The following is a 15,844-nucleotide window of genomic DNA, read 5'->3' on the forward strand; positions in this document are numbered from 1 at the left end:
AAAGGCTGGGTGGCCATAACTGGAACGAGAAGGGGTAGGGGCCAGGACTGTCAGGCAAAGGCTAGGAGGCCCAAACTGGAACGAGGAGAGTTCAGAGCCCAGCCTACAAGGCAAAGGCAGGTGGGCGGCGGGGTGGGGGGTGGGCAAAACTGGAAGGCGAAGAGTTCGGGCCAGGCCTGGAAGGCAAAGGCTGGGGTGCAAAACTGGAATAAGAAAGATTGGGGACCAGATCTGGAAGTCAAAGGTGGGGAGACAGTCCCAGAAAGAGAAAGGTTCGGGGACAGGTCTGGAAGGCAAAGACTGCGGGGGGGGGGGGGGGCTGGGGGGGGGGCAAAAACTGAAAAGAGAAGGAAGGATTGGGGACCAGGCCTGGAAGGCAAGGGCTGGGAGGCCAAAACTGGATTAAGAAGGGTTTGGGGCAAGGTTTGGAAGGCAAAGGCTGGGCGGCCAGGCCTGTAAAGGTAAGGCTAGGTGGCAAAAACTGGAATGAGAAGGGCTCAGGGCCAGTCCTGGAAGGGATAGGCTGGGGGCCAAAACTGGAACGACAAGGGATCGGGGTCAGGACTGGAAGGCAAAGGCTAAGGGACCAAACTGGAATGACAAGCGTTCGGGCCCAGGGCAGGATGGCAAAGGTTGGGGGGCTAAAACTGAAACGAGAAGTGTTTGGGGCCAGGCCTGGAAAGCAAAGGCCTGGGGTGGGGGGCAAACTGAAACGAGAAGTGTTCAGGACCAGACCTGGAAAGTAAAGGCTGGAGGGGGGAGGGGGCGCAAACTGGAACGAAAAGGGTTTGGGGCTAGTCCTGGAAGGCACAGCCTGGGGGTGCAAAACTGGAAGGAAAAGGGTTCAGGGCCAGGCCTGGAAGGCAAAGCCTTGGGAGCCAAAACTGGAACGAGAAGGATATGGGACCATACCTGGAAGGCAATGGCTGGGGATGCAAAACTGGAAGGAAAAGCGTTGGGGGCCAGGCCTGGAAGGCAAAGGCTGGGCCAAAAATGGAAAGAGAAGAGTTAGGTATCAGGTTTGGAAGGCAAATGCTGGGGTGCCAAAACTGGAACAAGACGGGTTCGGGGCCAGTCCTGGAAGGCAAAGGCTGTGGGGGCAAAACTGGAACGAGAAGGGTTCGAGGCCAGACATTGAAGGCAATGACTGGGGGGCCAAAACTGGAAGGAGAAGGGTTCAAGAACAGGTCTGAAAGGCAGAAGCTGTAGGGCCAGGCCTGGAAGGAGGAGAGTTTGTGGACAGGCCTGCAAGGCAAAGGCTGGGGGACCAAAATTGAAATGAGAAGGTTTCAGGGCCAGGCCTTGAAGGCAAAGGCAGGGTTGCCCAAACTGGACCAAGCAGCATTTGCGGACGTGCCTGGAAGGCAAAGGCTGTGGGCCAAAGCTGGCATAAGAAAGATTCGGGACCTGGTCAGGAAGGCAGAGACTGGGGTGCCAAAAGTGGAACGAGAACGGTTTGGTGACCAGTTTGGGAGGCAAAGACTGGGGGAACAAAATGGAATGAAAAGGGATCTGGGGCAGGCCTGGGATGCAAAGGCTGGTGTGCCTAAACTGGAATGAGAAGGATTTGGTGCCAGGCCTATAAAGCAAAGACTGGGGGACCAGACGTATTAGGCAAAGGCTGGTGGGCCTAAACCTGAACAAAAAGTGTTCAGGACCAGGCCTGGAAGGCAAAGGCAGGGGGACAAAACTGGAAAGAGAGAGGTTTGGGTCCAGGCCTGGAGGGCAAATGCTGGTGGGCCAAAACTTGAACGAGTGGGTTCAAAGCCAGAGCATGAAGGCAAATATTGGGGTGCCAAGCCTGGAAGGCAAAACCTAGGGGGCTAGGCCTGGAATAAGAAGGGTTTGGGGCCAGGCTTGGAAAGTAAAGGCTGGGGAGCCAGGCTTGGAAAGCAAAGGCTGGGATGGCCAAAACTGGAACAAGAAGGGATTTGAGGAAGGCCTGGAAGACAAATGCAAGGGGGCCAAAACTGGAAAGAGAAGTGTTCGGGGCCAGGCCTAGAAGGCAAAAGCTGTGGGGCCCAAACTGGAAAGAGAAGGGTTTGTGGCCAGACCTGCAAGACAAAGGCTGGGGAACCAAAACTGGAAAGAGAGAGGTTCAGGGCCAGGCCTGGAAAGAAAATGCTGTGGGGCCAGAGCTGTCAGGCAAAGGCTGGAGAAGCAAAACTGGAATGAAAAGGTTTCAGGGCCAGGTCTGGAAATCAAAGTGTTTGGGGCCCGACCTGGAAGGCAAAGGCTGGTAGGTGAAAACTGGAACTAGAAGGTTTCAGGGCCAGGCTTGGAAGGCAAAGGTTGGGGAGCCAAAACTGGAACAAGAAGGGATCTGGGGCAGGCCTGGAAGGCAAAGGGTGGGGGGGGCCAAAACTGGCAAAGTGAAGAGTTCATGGTCAGACCTGGAAGACAAAGGCTGGGGGCCCAGTCCTGGAAAGGGAGAAGTTTGGGGCCAGGTCTTGAAGGCAAAGGCTGGGGAGCCAGGCCTGAAACGAGAATGATTCGGGAACAGGCTTGGAAGGGAAGGGTGGGGGCGGGGGGTAGTCTTGGAAGGCAAAGACTGGGGGCTAAAACTGGAACGAGAAGGGTTCGGGCCAGGCCTGGAAGGCAAGGGCTGGGGTGCCAAAATGGAAAGAGAAGAGTTCAGCATGAGGCTTGGAAGGAAAAGGCTGGGGGGCCAAAATTGGATCAAGCAATGTTCGGGGCCCACCTTGGAAAGCAAAGCCTGGGGGTGAAAACTGGAGCTAGAAGGGTTGGGGGCCCGGCCTGGAAGGCAAAGTGTGGGGGGCCAAAATTGGAAAGAGAAGCAACTGGGGCCAGATCTGCCAGGCAAAGGCTGGGAGGTCCAAACTGGAACGAGAAGGATTTGGGATCAGGACGTTAAGGTAAAGGCTGGGGGGCCAAAACTAGAACGAGAAGGGTATGGGGTCAGGTATGGAAGGCAAAGGCTGGGGTGCAAAACTGGAACGAGAAATATTGGGGACCAGGCCTGGAAGGCAAGGGTGGGTGGCCAGGCCTGGAAAGAGAAAGGTTCGGGAACAGGTCTGGAAGGCATAGGCTGGGGTGCCATAACTGGAAAGAGAAGTGTTCACAGCCAGGTCTTGAAGACAAAGGCTGGGGGAGCAAAACTGGAACAAGAAGGGTATGGGGCCAATCCTGGAAGATAAAAGCTAGACGGCCAGGCCTGGAAAGCGAAAGGTTCGTGGCCAGGTCTTGAAGGCAAAGGCTGGAGGGCCGGGCCTGAAACGAGAATAGTTTGGGGCAGGCCTGGAAGGTAAGGGCGGGGCGGGGGAGGGGGCAGTCTTGAAAGGCAAAGGCTGGGAGCCAAAACTGGAATGAGAAGGATTCAGGGCCAATCCTGGAAGGCAAAGGCTGGGGGGCGGGGGGCAAACCTGGAACGAAAAGTGTTCGAGGCCAGGCCTGGAAGTCAAAAGCTGTGGGGGCCAAAAAAGGAACCAGAAGGGTTCAGGCCAGACCTGGAAGGCAATGGCTGGGGGGCCAAAACTGGAACGAGGAGGATATGGGGCCAAGCCAGGAATAAAAAAGCTGGAGGGCCAGGCCTGGAAAGAGAATGGTTCAGGGCCAGGCCTGGAAGGCAAGAGCAGTGGGGGCAGTCTTGGAAAGCAAATGCTGGGGGCCAAAACTGGAACAAGAAGGATTCGGGGCCAACCCTGGAAAGCAAAGACTGGGATTCTAAAACTGGAAAGAGAAGGTTTCGGGGCCATTCCGGGAATGCAAAGGCTGGGGGGCCAAAACTGGAATGAGAAGGGATCGGGAGCAGGCCTGGAAGGCAAAGGCTGGGGGGAAAAAACTGGAAGGAGAAGGTTACAGGGCCAGGCCTGAAAGCCCTACTGAGAGCTCACCTCCTCCAAGAGGCCTTCCCAGACTGAGTTTCCCCTTTTCCTTCTGCTCCCTCTGCTTCCTCTCTGCTCCCCCTCCGCCCTCTGCTCCCTCTCCCTTCTCCCATTCACCTCCCCTCAGCTAAGCCCCCTTTCCCTCTGCTCCTCCCCCTCTCCCTTCCCCTCCCCTCAGCACTGAGCTCATTTGTATTTTTATTACCCTATTTATTTTGTTAATGAGGTGTACATCCCCTTGATTCTATTTATCGTGATTATGTTGCCTTGTTTTTAACCATCTGTCTCTCCTGATTAGACTGTAAGCCAGTCATTGGGCAGGGATTTTCTCTATCTGTTGCCGAATTGTATATTCCAAGCACTTAGTACAGTGCTCTGCACATAGTAAGCACTCAATAAATGAATGAATGAAAGGCAAAGGCTGTGGGGTCAATTTTCGATCAAGAAGCATTCGGGCCCTGCCCGGAAGGCAAAGGCTGGGGAGGCAGGCCTGTAAGGCAAAGCCTGGGGGGCCAAAACTGGAACGAGGAGGGTTCGGAACAGACCAGGAAGGCAATGGCTGGGGGTGCCGAAACTGGAACGAGAAGGGTTCGGGGACAGGCCTGGAAGGCAAAGGCTGGGGGACCCTAACTGGAACGAGAAGGGTATGTGGCCAGGCCTGTAAGGCAAAGGCTGGGGAACCAAAACTGGAAAGAGAGAGGTTCAGGGCAAGGCCTGGAGGGCAAATGCTAGGGGGCCAAAACTTGAACGAAAGGTTTCACGGCCAGGACATGAAGTCAAAGATTGGGGTGCCAAGCCTGGAATGAGATGGATTCAGGGCCAGGCCTTGAAGGCAAAGGCTGGGGTGCCAATTCTGGAACGAGAAGAATTCAGGGCCAGGCCTGTAAGGCAAAGGCTGGGAGGCCAAATCTGGAACAAGAAGGAATTTGAGGAAAGCCTGGAAGTCAAAGGCAGGGGGGCCAAAACTGGAATGAGATGGATTCAGGGCCAGGCCTTGAAGGCAAAGACTGGGGTCGCAAAACTGGACTGAGAAACGTTTAGGGTCCGGCCTGGAAGGCGAAGGCTAGGGGGCCAAAATTGGAACGAGAAGTGCTCTGGGGCAGGCCTAGAAGGCAATGGCTTGAGGGGCAAAACTGGAAAAAGGAGGGTTCCGGGCGAGGTTTGGTAAGGCAAACCCTGGGGAGCCAAACTAGAAATAGAAAGGTTTGGGGCCAGGTCAGAGGTCAAATTCTGGGGGGGGTGGTCAAAACTGGAACAAGAGCGTTCACCACCAAGGCACGAAGGCAAAGATTGGGTACCAGGCTTGTAAGGCAAAAGCTGGTGAACCAGAACTGGAAAGAGAAGCGTTCAGGGACAGGCCTGGAATGCAATGGTTGGGGGCCCAAACTGGAACGAGAAGGGTTCAGGGTCAGGCCTAGAAGCCAAAGGCTGGGGGACCAAAACTGGAACGAGAAGCATTCGGGGCCAGGCCCAGAAGGCATAGGCTGTGGGGCCAAAACTTGAACGAGAAGGTTTTGAGCCCTTCTCCTTCCAGTTTTGGACCCCCGGCCTTTGCCTTCCAGGTCTGGCCTCCCAGTCTTTGACATCCAGGCCTAGCCACAAACCATTCTCTTTCCAGTTTTGTCCACCCAGCCTTTGCCTTCCAGGCCTGGTCTGAACCTTTTTCCTTCCAGTTTTGCCTCCCAGCCTTTGCCTTCCTGGCCTGGCCCCGAACCCATCTTGTTCCATTTTAGCCCTCCAGGCTTTGCTTTCCAGGTCTGGCCCCCCAGTCTTTGCCTTCCAGGCATGGCCCCGAATCCTTCTCTTTCCAGTTTTGGCCCCAAAGCCTTTGCCTTCCAGGCCTGCCCCGGATCCCTTCTCGTTCCAGTTTTGGCCCCCAAGCGTTTGTGTTCCCGGCATGGCCCTGAACCCTTCTTGTTTCTGTTTTGCCTCCCCAGCCTTTGCCTGACAGTTCTGGCCCCACAGCCTTTGCCTTCAAGACCTTTCCCCGAACCATTCTCGTTCCAGTTTAGCCCCCAAAGACATTGTCTTCCAGGCCTGTCCTTGAAACCTTCTCATTCCAGTTTTGGTCCCCCAGACTTTGTCTTACAGCCTGATTCCAAAACTATGTCGTTCCAGTTTTGGTCCCCCAGCCTTTGCATTCCCGGCATGGGCCTGAACACTTCCTGTTCCTGTTTTTCCTCCCCAGCCTTTTTCTGACAGTTCTGGCCCCCCAGTCTTTGTATTCAGGGCCTTGCTGTGAACGTTTCTTGTTCCAGTATGGCCAGGCAGACTTTACCTTCCAGGCATGGCCCCAAACCCTTCTTGCTTCAGTTTGACCCCTCAGCCTTTGCCTTCTAGGCCTGGCCCTGAACACTTCTCATTCTAGTTTTGTCCCCCCAGCCTTTGCCTTCCAGGTCTGACCCCCCAGCAATTGCCTTAAAGGCCTGTCCCTGAACCCTTCTCGTTCCGGTTTTGGCCTCCTCAGCATTTGTCTTCAAGGCCTTACCCCTTCTCTGTTCAGTTCTGGAACTTCGGAGTTCCAGGCCTGTCCCGAACCCATCTTGTTCCAGTTTTGTGCCCCCAGGCTTTGCCTTCCAGGCCTGACCCCGAACCCTTCTCCTTCCCTTTTGGCCCCCCAGCCTTTGCCTTCCAGGCCTGGCCCTGAACCCTTCTCTTTCCAGTTTTGGCTCCCCTACTTGCCTTTCAGGCCTGCCCCAGATCCCTTCTCGTTCTATTATGTTCTCCCAATCTTCACCTTCCAAGCCTGTCGCTGAACCCTTCTCATTCCAGTTTTGGCACTCCAGACTTTGCCTTCCTGTCCAGGCCCTGAATTCTTCTCATGCCTGTTTGGCCCCCAGCCTGTGCCTCCCAGGCCCGACCCCCCAGCCTTTGCCTTCCAGGCCTGTCAGCAAATGCTTCTTGGTCCAGTTTTAGCACTCCAGCCTTTGCCTTCAAGGCCCTGCCCCATATCCCTTCTCGTTCCAGTCTTGCCCCCCCCCAGCCTTTGCCTTCCAAACCTGGCCCCAAAACATTCTTGCTCCAATTTTGGCCCCCCAGCCTTAACCTTCCAGGCCTGGCCCCCCAGCCTTTATCTTCCAGAACTGGCTCCGAACTCTTCTTGTTCCATTATGCGCCCCCAGCCTTTGCCTTCCTGGTCTGTCTCCCAGCCTATGCCTTCCAGGCCTGGCCCTGATCCTTCTTGTGCCAGTTTTGGCCCCCAGCATTTACCTTCCAGGCCTGGCCCTTAACCCTTCTCATTCCAGTTTTGGTCCATCAACTTTTGTCTTGCAGGTCTTGCCCCAAACACTTCTCCTTCCAGTTTGTACCCCCCAACCTTTGCCTTCCAGGCCTGGACCCGAACCCTTGTCTCTCCAATTTTGGCCCCAAAGCTTTTCCTTCGAGGCCTGGCCCCGAACCCTTCTCCTTCCAGTGGGGGCCACCCAGCTTTTGCCTTACAGGCCTGGTTCACTAGCCTTTCCCTTCCAGGATGGGCCCAGAACGTTTTGTGATACAGCTTTGGCCCCCAGCCTTTGCCTTCCAGGCCTGGCCTCGAACCCATCTCTTTCCAATTTTGGCCTCCCAGCATTTGACTTCCCAGCCTGACCCCGAACATTTCTCTTTCCAGTTTTGGCCCCTCCCCCCAGCTTTTGCCTTCCAGGTCTGGCCCTGATCCCTTCTCTTTCCATTTTGGAACCCCAGTCTTTGCCTTTGAGGATTGGCCCCTAATTCTTCTCATTTCAGTTTTGGCCCCCAACATATGCCTTCCAAGAATGCCCCCGCGCCTTTGCCTTTGAGGCGTGGCCCCTAACCATTCTCTTTCTAGGCCTGGCCCCCAAGTCTTCGCCGCCCAGGTTTGGCTCTGAAACTCTCTCATTCCAGTTTTGTCCCCTAAGCCTTTGCCTTCCAGGCCTGGCCCTGGACCCTGCTCTTTCCAGTTTTGGCCCCCCAGCCTTTGTCTTCCAGGCCTGGCCCCAGATCCCTTCTAGTTCCAGTTTTGGCCCCCCAGGCTTTTTGTACCTGGCATGGCCCTGAACCCTTCTCATTCCTGTTTCGAACCCCAGCCTTTGCCTGAGAGTTCTGGCCACCGAGTCTTTCGATTGCAGTTCTGACCCCGAATCCTTCTCGTTCCATTTTGGTCCCTCAGTCTTTGCCTTCCAAGCCTGGCCCAAAACCTTCTCATTCCAGTTTTGGCCACCCAGCCTTTGCCCTCCCTTCCTGGCTCCCCAGCCTTTGCCTACCATGCCTGGATCGAACCCTACTCTTTCCAGTTTTGGTCTCCCAGTCTTTGCCCTCCAAGTGTGGCCCCTAACCCTTCTTAATCTAGTTTTGGTCCTCCAGCCTTTGCCTTCCAGGCCTGGCCCCGAACTCTGCTCTTTCCAGTTTTAGCCAACCAGCTTTTGTTTTCCAGGTCTGTCCCCCTAATCCTTTTTCCAGTTTTGCACACCAGCCTTCGCCATCCAGGCCTTGCCCCAAACCCTTCTCGTTTCAGTCCTGGCCCCCCCCAGCCTTTGTCTAAGAGATCTGGCCCCAAACCTTTTCTCTTTCCAAGCCTGTCCCCAAATCCTTCTTCCAGTGTTGCACCCCAGCCATTGCCTTCCAGGCCTGGCCCCGAACACTTCTTTTTCGAGTTTTGGTTCCCCAACCTTTGTCTGCCAGGCCTGCCCCAGATCCCTTCTTGTTCCAGTCTTGCCCTCCCAGCCTTTGCCTTCCAGACCTGTCCCAGAACCTTTCTCTTTCCAGGCCTGGCCCCCCAGCCATTGCCTTCCAGGCCTAGTCCCGAATCGTTCTCGCCCCAGTTTTGGTCCCCAGATTTTGCCTCCAAGGCCTGGCCCCCCAGCCTTTGCATTCCAGGGCTGGCCCCAGATCCTTTCTCGTTCCAGTTTTGGCCCCTCAGCCTTTGCCTTCCAGGCCTGGCCCTTGAACCCTTCTCTTTCCAGTATTGGCCCACCAGTCTTGGTCTTCCAAGTCCGCCCCAGATCTCTTCTCATTACAGTTTTGGACCCCAGCCTTTGCCTTCCTGGCCTGACCCTCAACCCTTGTCATTCCAGTTTTGGCCCCTCAGCCTTTGCCTCCCTGCCTGGCCCCCGGGAAATTGAGGCCTGGCCCCGAACCCTTCTCATTCCAGTTTGACCCCTCAGCTTTTGCCTTCTAGGCCTGGCCGAAAACCCTTCTCGTTCCATTTATGGTCCCCCAGGTTTTGCCTTCCAGGCATGGTCCCAAACCCTTCTCATTCCAGTTCTGGCCCCTAAGGCTTTGCCTTCAAGGCCTGGCCCCGAACCCTTCTCTTTCCAGTTTCAGCCCACCAGACTTAGCCTTCCAGGTCTGCCCCAGATCCCTCCTCATAATAATAATAATAATGTTGGTATTTATTAAGCGCTTACTATGTGCCGAGCACTGTTCTAAGCACTGAGGTAGACACAAGGGAATCAGGTTGTCCCACGTGGGGCTCACAGTCTCAATCCCCATTTTACAGATGAGGTAACTGAGGCACAGAGAAGTTAAGTGACTTGCCCACAGTCACACAGCTGACAAGTGGCGGAGCCGGGATTCGGACTCATGACCTCTGACTCCAAAGCCCGTGCTCTTTCCACTGAACCACGCTGCCTCATACCACTTTTGGGCTCCCAGCTTTGGCCTTCCTGGCCTCACCCCTAACCCTTGTCGTTCCAGTTTTGGCCCCACAGCCTTTGCCTTCCATGGGTGGCCCCGAACCCTTCTCATTCCAGTTTGGCCACTCAGCCTTTGCCTTCCAGGCCTGGCCCTTAACCCTTCTCTTTCCACTATTGGCCCACCAGTCTTTGCCTTCCAGGTCTGCCCCTGATCTCTTCTCATTACAGTTTTGGCCCCCCCAGCCTTTGTCTCCAGGCCTGGCCCCCTGGCAATTGCCTTCAAGGCCTGGCCCTGAACTCTTCTCTTTCCAGTTTTGGCCCCTAAACTTTGCCTTCTAGGCCTGGCCCCAAGCCCTTCTCATTTGAGTTAGGCCCCTCAGACTTTGCCTTCCAGTCCTGGCCCCAAACCCTACTCATTACATTTATCATCCCCCAGCCTTTGCCTTCCAGGAGTCATCCTGAACCATTCTCATTCCAGTTTTGGCCCCTAAGGCTTTGCCTTCCAGGCCTGGCCCCGAACCCTTCTCTTTCCAGTTTAGGCCCACCAGTCTTAGCCTTCCAAGTTTGCCCCAGATCCCTTTTCATACCACTTTTGTTCCCCCAGGTTTTGCCTTCTTGGCCTGACCCCCAACCCTTGTCATTTCAGTTTTGGCCCCACAGCCTTTGCCTTCCACAGGTGGCCTTATACCCTTCTCATTCCTGTTCTGACCCCCAGCCTTTGCCTTACAGGCCTGGCCCTGAACTCATTTCGTTCCAGTTTTGTACCCCAGCCTTTGCCTTCCAGACCTGGCACCGAACCCTTCTTGTTAGAGTTTTGGCCCACCAGCCTTTGCATTCCAGGCATGGTCATGAAACCTTCTCGTTCCAGTTTTGGCCCCTCAGCCTTTGCCTTCCAGGCCTGTCCCCTAACACTTCTCTTTCCAGTATTGGCCCACGTGCCTTTGCCTTCCAGTTCTGCCCAGATCCCTTCTCATTCCAGTTTTGTCTCCCCAGACTTTGTGTTCCCCTCTTGGTCCCGAACCCTTTTCATTATTGTTTTGCATCCCCAGCATTTGCTTTCAAGGTCTGGCCCTGAACCCTTCTCTTTCCAGTACTGGACCACCAGTCTTTGTCTTCCAGGTCTGCCCTGTATCTCTTCTCAGTACAGTTTTGGCCCCCCAGCTTTTGCCTTCCTGGTCTGACTCCCAACCCTTGTCGTTCCAGTTTTGGCCCCCCAACCTTTGTCTCCAGGCTGGGCCCCCTGGCAGTTGCCTACAAGACCTGGCCCTGAACCCTTCTCATTCCAGTTTTGGCCCCTAAGTCTTTGCCTTTCAGGCCTGGCCCCAAACCCTTCTCGTTCCATTTATGGTGCCCCAGCATTTGCTTTACCTTCCTTCTCTCCTTCTCTCTGCCCACTCTGATCCTCGGAGACTTCAACATCCATACGGATGTACCCGACGACTCCTCTGCCGCCCGCCTGCTATCCCTCCTCGACTCTGCCGACCTCCTCCTCCACCATACCGCGCCCACTCACCGACTCGGTCACACCCTCGATCTCGTCATCTCCTACCGCTGCACTATCTCCTCCCTCACCAACTCTGAAATCCCTCTCTCTGACCATAACCTTCTCACCTGCCTCATCTCTCACACTCCCTCCCCCTGCAAATCTTCGCTACTGCCCCACAGAGACCTCCGCTCTCTCGATCCCATCCGTCTTTCCAATAGCATCTCTCCTCACCTTGCCGCCCTGTCCTCTCTTCCCACTCTCGCCGAGCGGGTCTCCACTCTCAACTCCACCCTCTCTACTCATCTCGACTCTCTCGCCCCCCTTTCCCTCCGCCGCTCTCGCTCCACTAACCCACAGCCCTGGATCACCTCCTCCGTCTGCCTCCTATGCTCCTATGCTCGAGCTGCTGAGCGCTGCTGGCAAAAGTCCAAGCACCAAGCCGACCTCACACACTTCAAATTTATCCTTTCCTGCCTTAACTCTGCCCTCTCCTCTGCCAGGCAAAGCTTCTTCTCCTCCCTCATCGACACCCATGCCCGTCACCCCCGCTGATTGTTCCGGACCTTTAACTCTCTCCTTAGGCCCCCTGTTCCTCCCCCTCCCCCATCTCTCACCCCCAAATGATCTGGCCACCTATTTCCTCACGAAAATCAACACGATCAGGTCTGAGCTCCCCAAAGTCACGCCTCCGCTTCTCCCCTCCCCCCCACCAACCCCCTCCCCTACTTTCCCATCCTTCCCTGCAGTATCCTCAGAGGAGATCTCCTCCCTCCTCGCAAGTGCCACCCCCTCCACCTGCGCCTCGGACCCCATTCCCTCTCACCTTCTTAAAACCATCGCCCCTGCCCTCCTCCCTTCCTTAACTTCTATTTTTAACCACTCAATCTCCAAGGGCTCCTTCCCCTCTGCCTTCAAACATGCCCACGTCTCCCCCATCCTAAAAAAAACCCGCTCTTGACCCCACTTCCCCGTCCAGTTATCGTCCTATCTCCCTACTACCCTTCCTTTCCAAAATCCTAGAACGAGTCGTCTACAATCGATGCCTAGAATTCCTTAACTCCCATTCTCTCCTAGACCCCCTCCAATCTGGCTTCCGTCCCCTCCACTCTACCGAGACTGCTCTCTCTAAGGTCACCCATGACCTCCTTCTTGCCAAATCCAATGGCTCCTACTCCATTCTGATCCTCCTTGACCTCTCTGCTGCCTTTGACACTGTCGACCATCCCCTCCTCCTCCATACCTTATCTCACCTTGGCTTCACGGACTCTGTCCTCTCCTGGTTCTCCTCTTACCTCTCTGGCCGGTCATTCTCGGTCTCCTTCGCTGGAGCCTCCTCCCCCTCCCATCCTTTAACTGTTGGAGTTCCTCAAGGGTCAGTTCTTGGCCCTCTTCTGTTCTCCATTTACACTCACTCCCTCGGTGAACTCATCCGCTCTCACGGCTTTGACTACCATCTCTACGCAGATGACACGCAGATCTACATCTCCGCCCCTGTCCTCTCCCCCTCCCTTCAGGCTCGCATCTCCTCCTGCCTCCGGGACGTCTCCACCTGGATGTCGGCCCGCCACCTAAAACTCAACATGAGCAAGACTGAGCTCCTCATCTTCCCTCCCAAACCCGGTCCTCTCCCAGACTTCTCTATCACCGTGGATGGCACGACCATCCTTCCCGTCCCGCAGGCCCGCAATCTCGGTGTCATCCTTGACTCGTCCCTCTCGTTCACCCCACACATCCTATCCGTTACCGAGACCTGCCGGTTTCACCTCTACAATATCGCCAAGATCCGCCCTTTCTTCTCCACCCAAACGGCTACCTTACTATTACGGGCTCTCGTTATATCCCGGCTAGACTACTGTGTCAGCCTTCTCTCTGACCTCCCTTCCTCCTCTCTCGCCCCGCTCCGGTCTATTCTTCACTCCGCTGCCCGGCTCATCTTCCTGCAGAAACGATCTGGGCATGTCACTCCCCTTCTTAAACAACTCCAGTGGTTGCCTATCGACCTCCGCTCCAAACAAAAACTCCTCACTCTAGGCTTCAAGGCTCTCCATCACCTTGCCCCTTCCTACCTCTCCTCCCTTCTCTCTTTCTACCGCCCACCCCGCACGCTCCGCTCCTCTGCTGCCCACCTCCTCACCGTCCCTCGGTCTCGCCTATCCCGCCGTCGACCCCTGGGTCACGTCCTCCCGTGGTCCTGGAACGCCCTCCCTCCTCACCTCCGCCAAACCGATTCTCTTTCCCTCTTCAAAACCCTACTTAAAAATCACCTCCTCCAAGAGGCGTTCCCAGACTGAGCTCCTCTTCTCCCTCTACTCCCTCTGCCATCCCCCTTTACCTCTCCGCAGCTAAAGCCTCATTTTCCCCTTTTCCCTCTGCTCCTCCACCTCTCCCTTCCCATCCCCACAGCACTGTACTCATCCGCTCAACTGTATATATTTTCGTTACCCTATTTATTTTGTTAATGAATTGTACATCGCCTTGATTCTATTTAGTTGCCATTGTTTTTATGAGATGTTCTTCCCCTTGACGCTGTTTAGTGCCATTGTTCTTGTCTGTCCGTCTCCCCCGATTAGACTGTAAGCCCGTCAAACGGCAGGGACTGTCTCTATCTGTTGCCGACTTGTTCATCCCAAGCGCTTAGTACAGTGCTCTGCACATAGTAAGCGCTCAATAAATACTATTGAATGAATGAATGAATGAATTTGCTTTCCAGATGTGGTCCTGAACCCATCTCTTTCCAATTTCGGCCCACCAGACTTAGCCTTCGAGGTCTGCCCCAGATCCCTTTGCATACTACTTTTGGCCCCCCAGCTTTTGCCTTCCTGGCCTGACCCCCAACCCTTGTCGTTCCAGTTTTGGCCCCCCAGCCTTTGTCTCCAGGCCTGGCCCCCTGGCAATTGCCTTCAAGGCCTGGCCCTGAACCTTTCTCGTTCCTGTTTTGGCCCCTAAGCCTTTGCCTTCCAGGCCTGGCCCCGGACCCTTCTCATTCCAGTTAGACCCCTCAGACTTTGCCTTCCAGGGATGGTCCTGAATGCTTCTTGTTCCAGTTTTGGCCCCTAAGGCTTTGCCTTCCAGGCCTGGCCCCGAACCTTTCTCTTTCCAGTACAGGCCCACCAAACTTAGCCTTCCAGTTTTGCCCCAGATCCCTTCTCATTCCACTTTTTCCCCCCAGCTTTTGCCTTCCTGGCCTGACCCCCAAACCTTGTCATTCCAGTTTTGGCCCCACAGCTTTTGCCTTCCATGGGTGACCTCATATCCTTCTCATTCCTGTTCTGACCCCCAGCTTTTGCCTTCCAGGCTTGGCCCTGAACCCTTCTCACTCCAGTTTTGAAACCCAGCCTTTGCCTTCCAAGCCTGGCCCCGAACCCTTCTCATTCCAGTTTTGGCCCACTAGCCTTTGCCGTTCAGGGCTGGCCCTGAACTCTTCCCGTTCCAGTTTGGCCCCTCAGCCTTTGTCTTCCAGGCCTGGTCTCAAATCCTTATTCCATTTATAGTCCCCCAGCCTTTGCCTTCCAGGCCTGGCCCTGAACCTTTTTCTTTCCAGTTTTGGCCTACCAGACTTAGCCTTCCCAGTCTACCCCAGATCCCGTCTCATTCCAGTTTTGCCCTACCAGCCTTTGCCTTCCAGGACTGGCCCTGAACCCTTCTCTTTCCAGTTTTGGCAACCCAGACTTTATGTTCCCCACATAGTCCCGAACCCTTCTCCTTACTGTTTTTCCTCCCCAGCATTTACTTTCAAGACCTTGCACGAACCCTTCTCATTCAGTTTGGCCTCTCAGCTTTTGCCTTCAAGGAGTGGCCCCAAATCCTTCTCATTCCGTTTATGGTCTCCCAGTCTTTGCCTTCCAGGCCTGGCCCCGAACCCTTCTCTTTCAAGTTTTGGTCATGAGCCTTTGCCTTCCAGGTCTGCCCCAGATCCCTTCTCATTCCAGTTTTGGGCCACCACATCTTACCTTCCTGGCCTGTCCCTTCTCGTTCTAGTTTTGAACCCCAGCCTATGCTTTCCAGGCCTGGCCCCGAACCCATCTCGTTCTAGTTTTGAACCCCAGCCTATGCTTTCCAGGCCTGGCCCCGAACCCTTCTCGTTCCAGTTTTGGCCCCCAGCCTTTGCCTTCCAGGGCTGACCCGAACCCCTCTTGTTCCAGATTTGCACCCCCAGCCTTTGCCTTCCAGGCCTGGCCACGAGCCCTTCTCTTTCGAGGTTTGGCACCCCAGCTTTTGCCTTCCTGCCCTAGCCCCGAATCTATCATGTGCCAGTTATGGTCCCCAGCTATTGCCTTCCAGTCCTGGCCCCCCAGGCTTTACATTCCAGGCCTGGCCCCAGATCCCTTCTCGTTCCAGTTTTGGCCCCCCAGACTTTGTGTTCCCCACATGATCCTGAACCTTTCTCGTTCCAGTTTTGCCTCCCTAGCATTTGTCTTCCAGGCCTGGCCCCAAACCTTTCCCATTACATTTATGGTCCCCCAGCCTTTGCATTCCAGGCATGGTCCCGAAACCTTCTCGTTCCAGTTTTGACCCCTAAGGCTTTGCCTTCCTGGACTGGCCCTGAACCCTTCTCTTTCTAGTTTCAGCTCACCAAACTTAGCCCTCCAGGTCTGCCCCAGATCCCTTCTTATACCACTTTTGGGCTCCCAGCTTTTGCCTTCCTGGCCTGAGCCCCCAATCTTGTCATTCCAGTTTTGGCCCCAGAACCTTTACCTTCCACGGGTGGCCCAGTTCCCTTCTCATTCCTGTGTTGAACCCCAGCCTTTGCCTTTCAGGCTTGACCCTTAACCCTTTTCATTCCCGTTTTGAAACCCAGCCTTCCCGTTACATTTATGGTCCCCCAGCCTTTGCATTCCAGGCCTGGCCCCGAACCCTTCTCATTCCAGTTTTGGCCCACCAGTCTTTGCCTTCAAGGTCTGCCCCAGATTTCTTCTCATTAC

Source organism: Ornithorhynchus anatinus, chromosome 10, assembly GCF_004115215.2.
Source record: "Ornithorhynchus anatinus isolate Pmale09 chromosome 10, mOrnAna1.pri.v4, whole genome shotgun sequence".
In the NCBI taxonomy this organism is placed as follows: Eukaryota; Metazoa; Chordata; class Mammalia; order Monotremata; family Ornithorhynchidae; genus Ornithorhynchus; species Ornithorhynchus anatinus.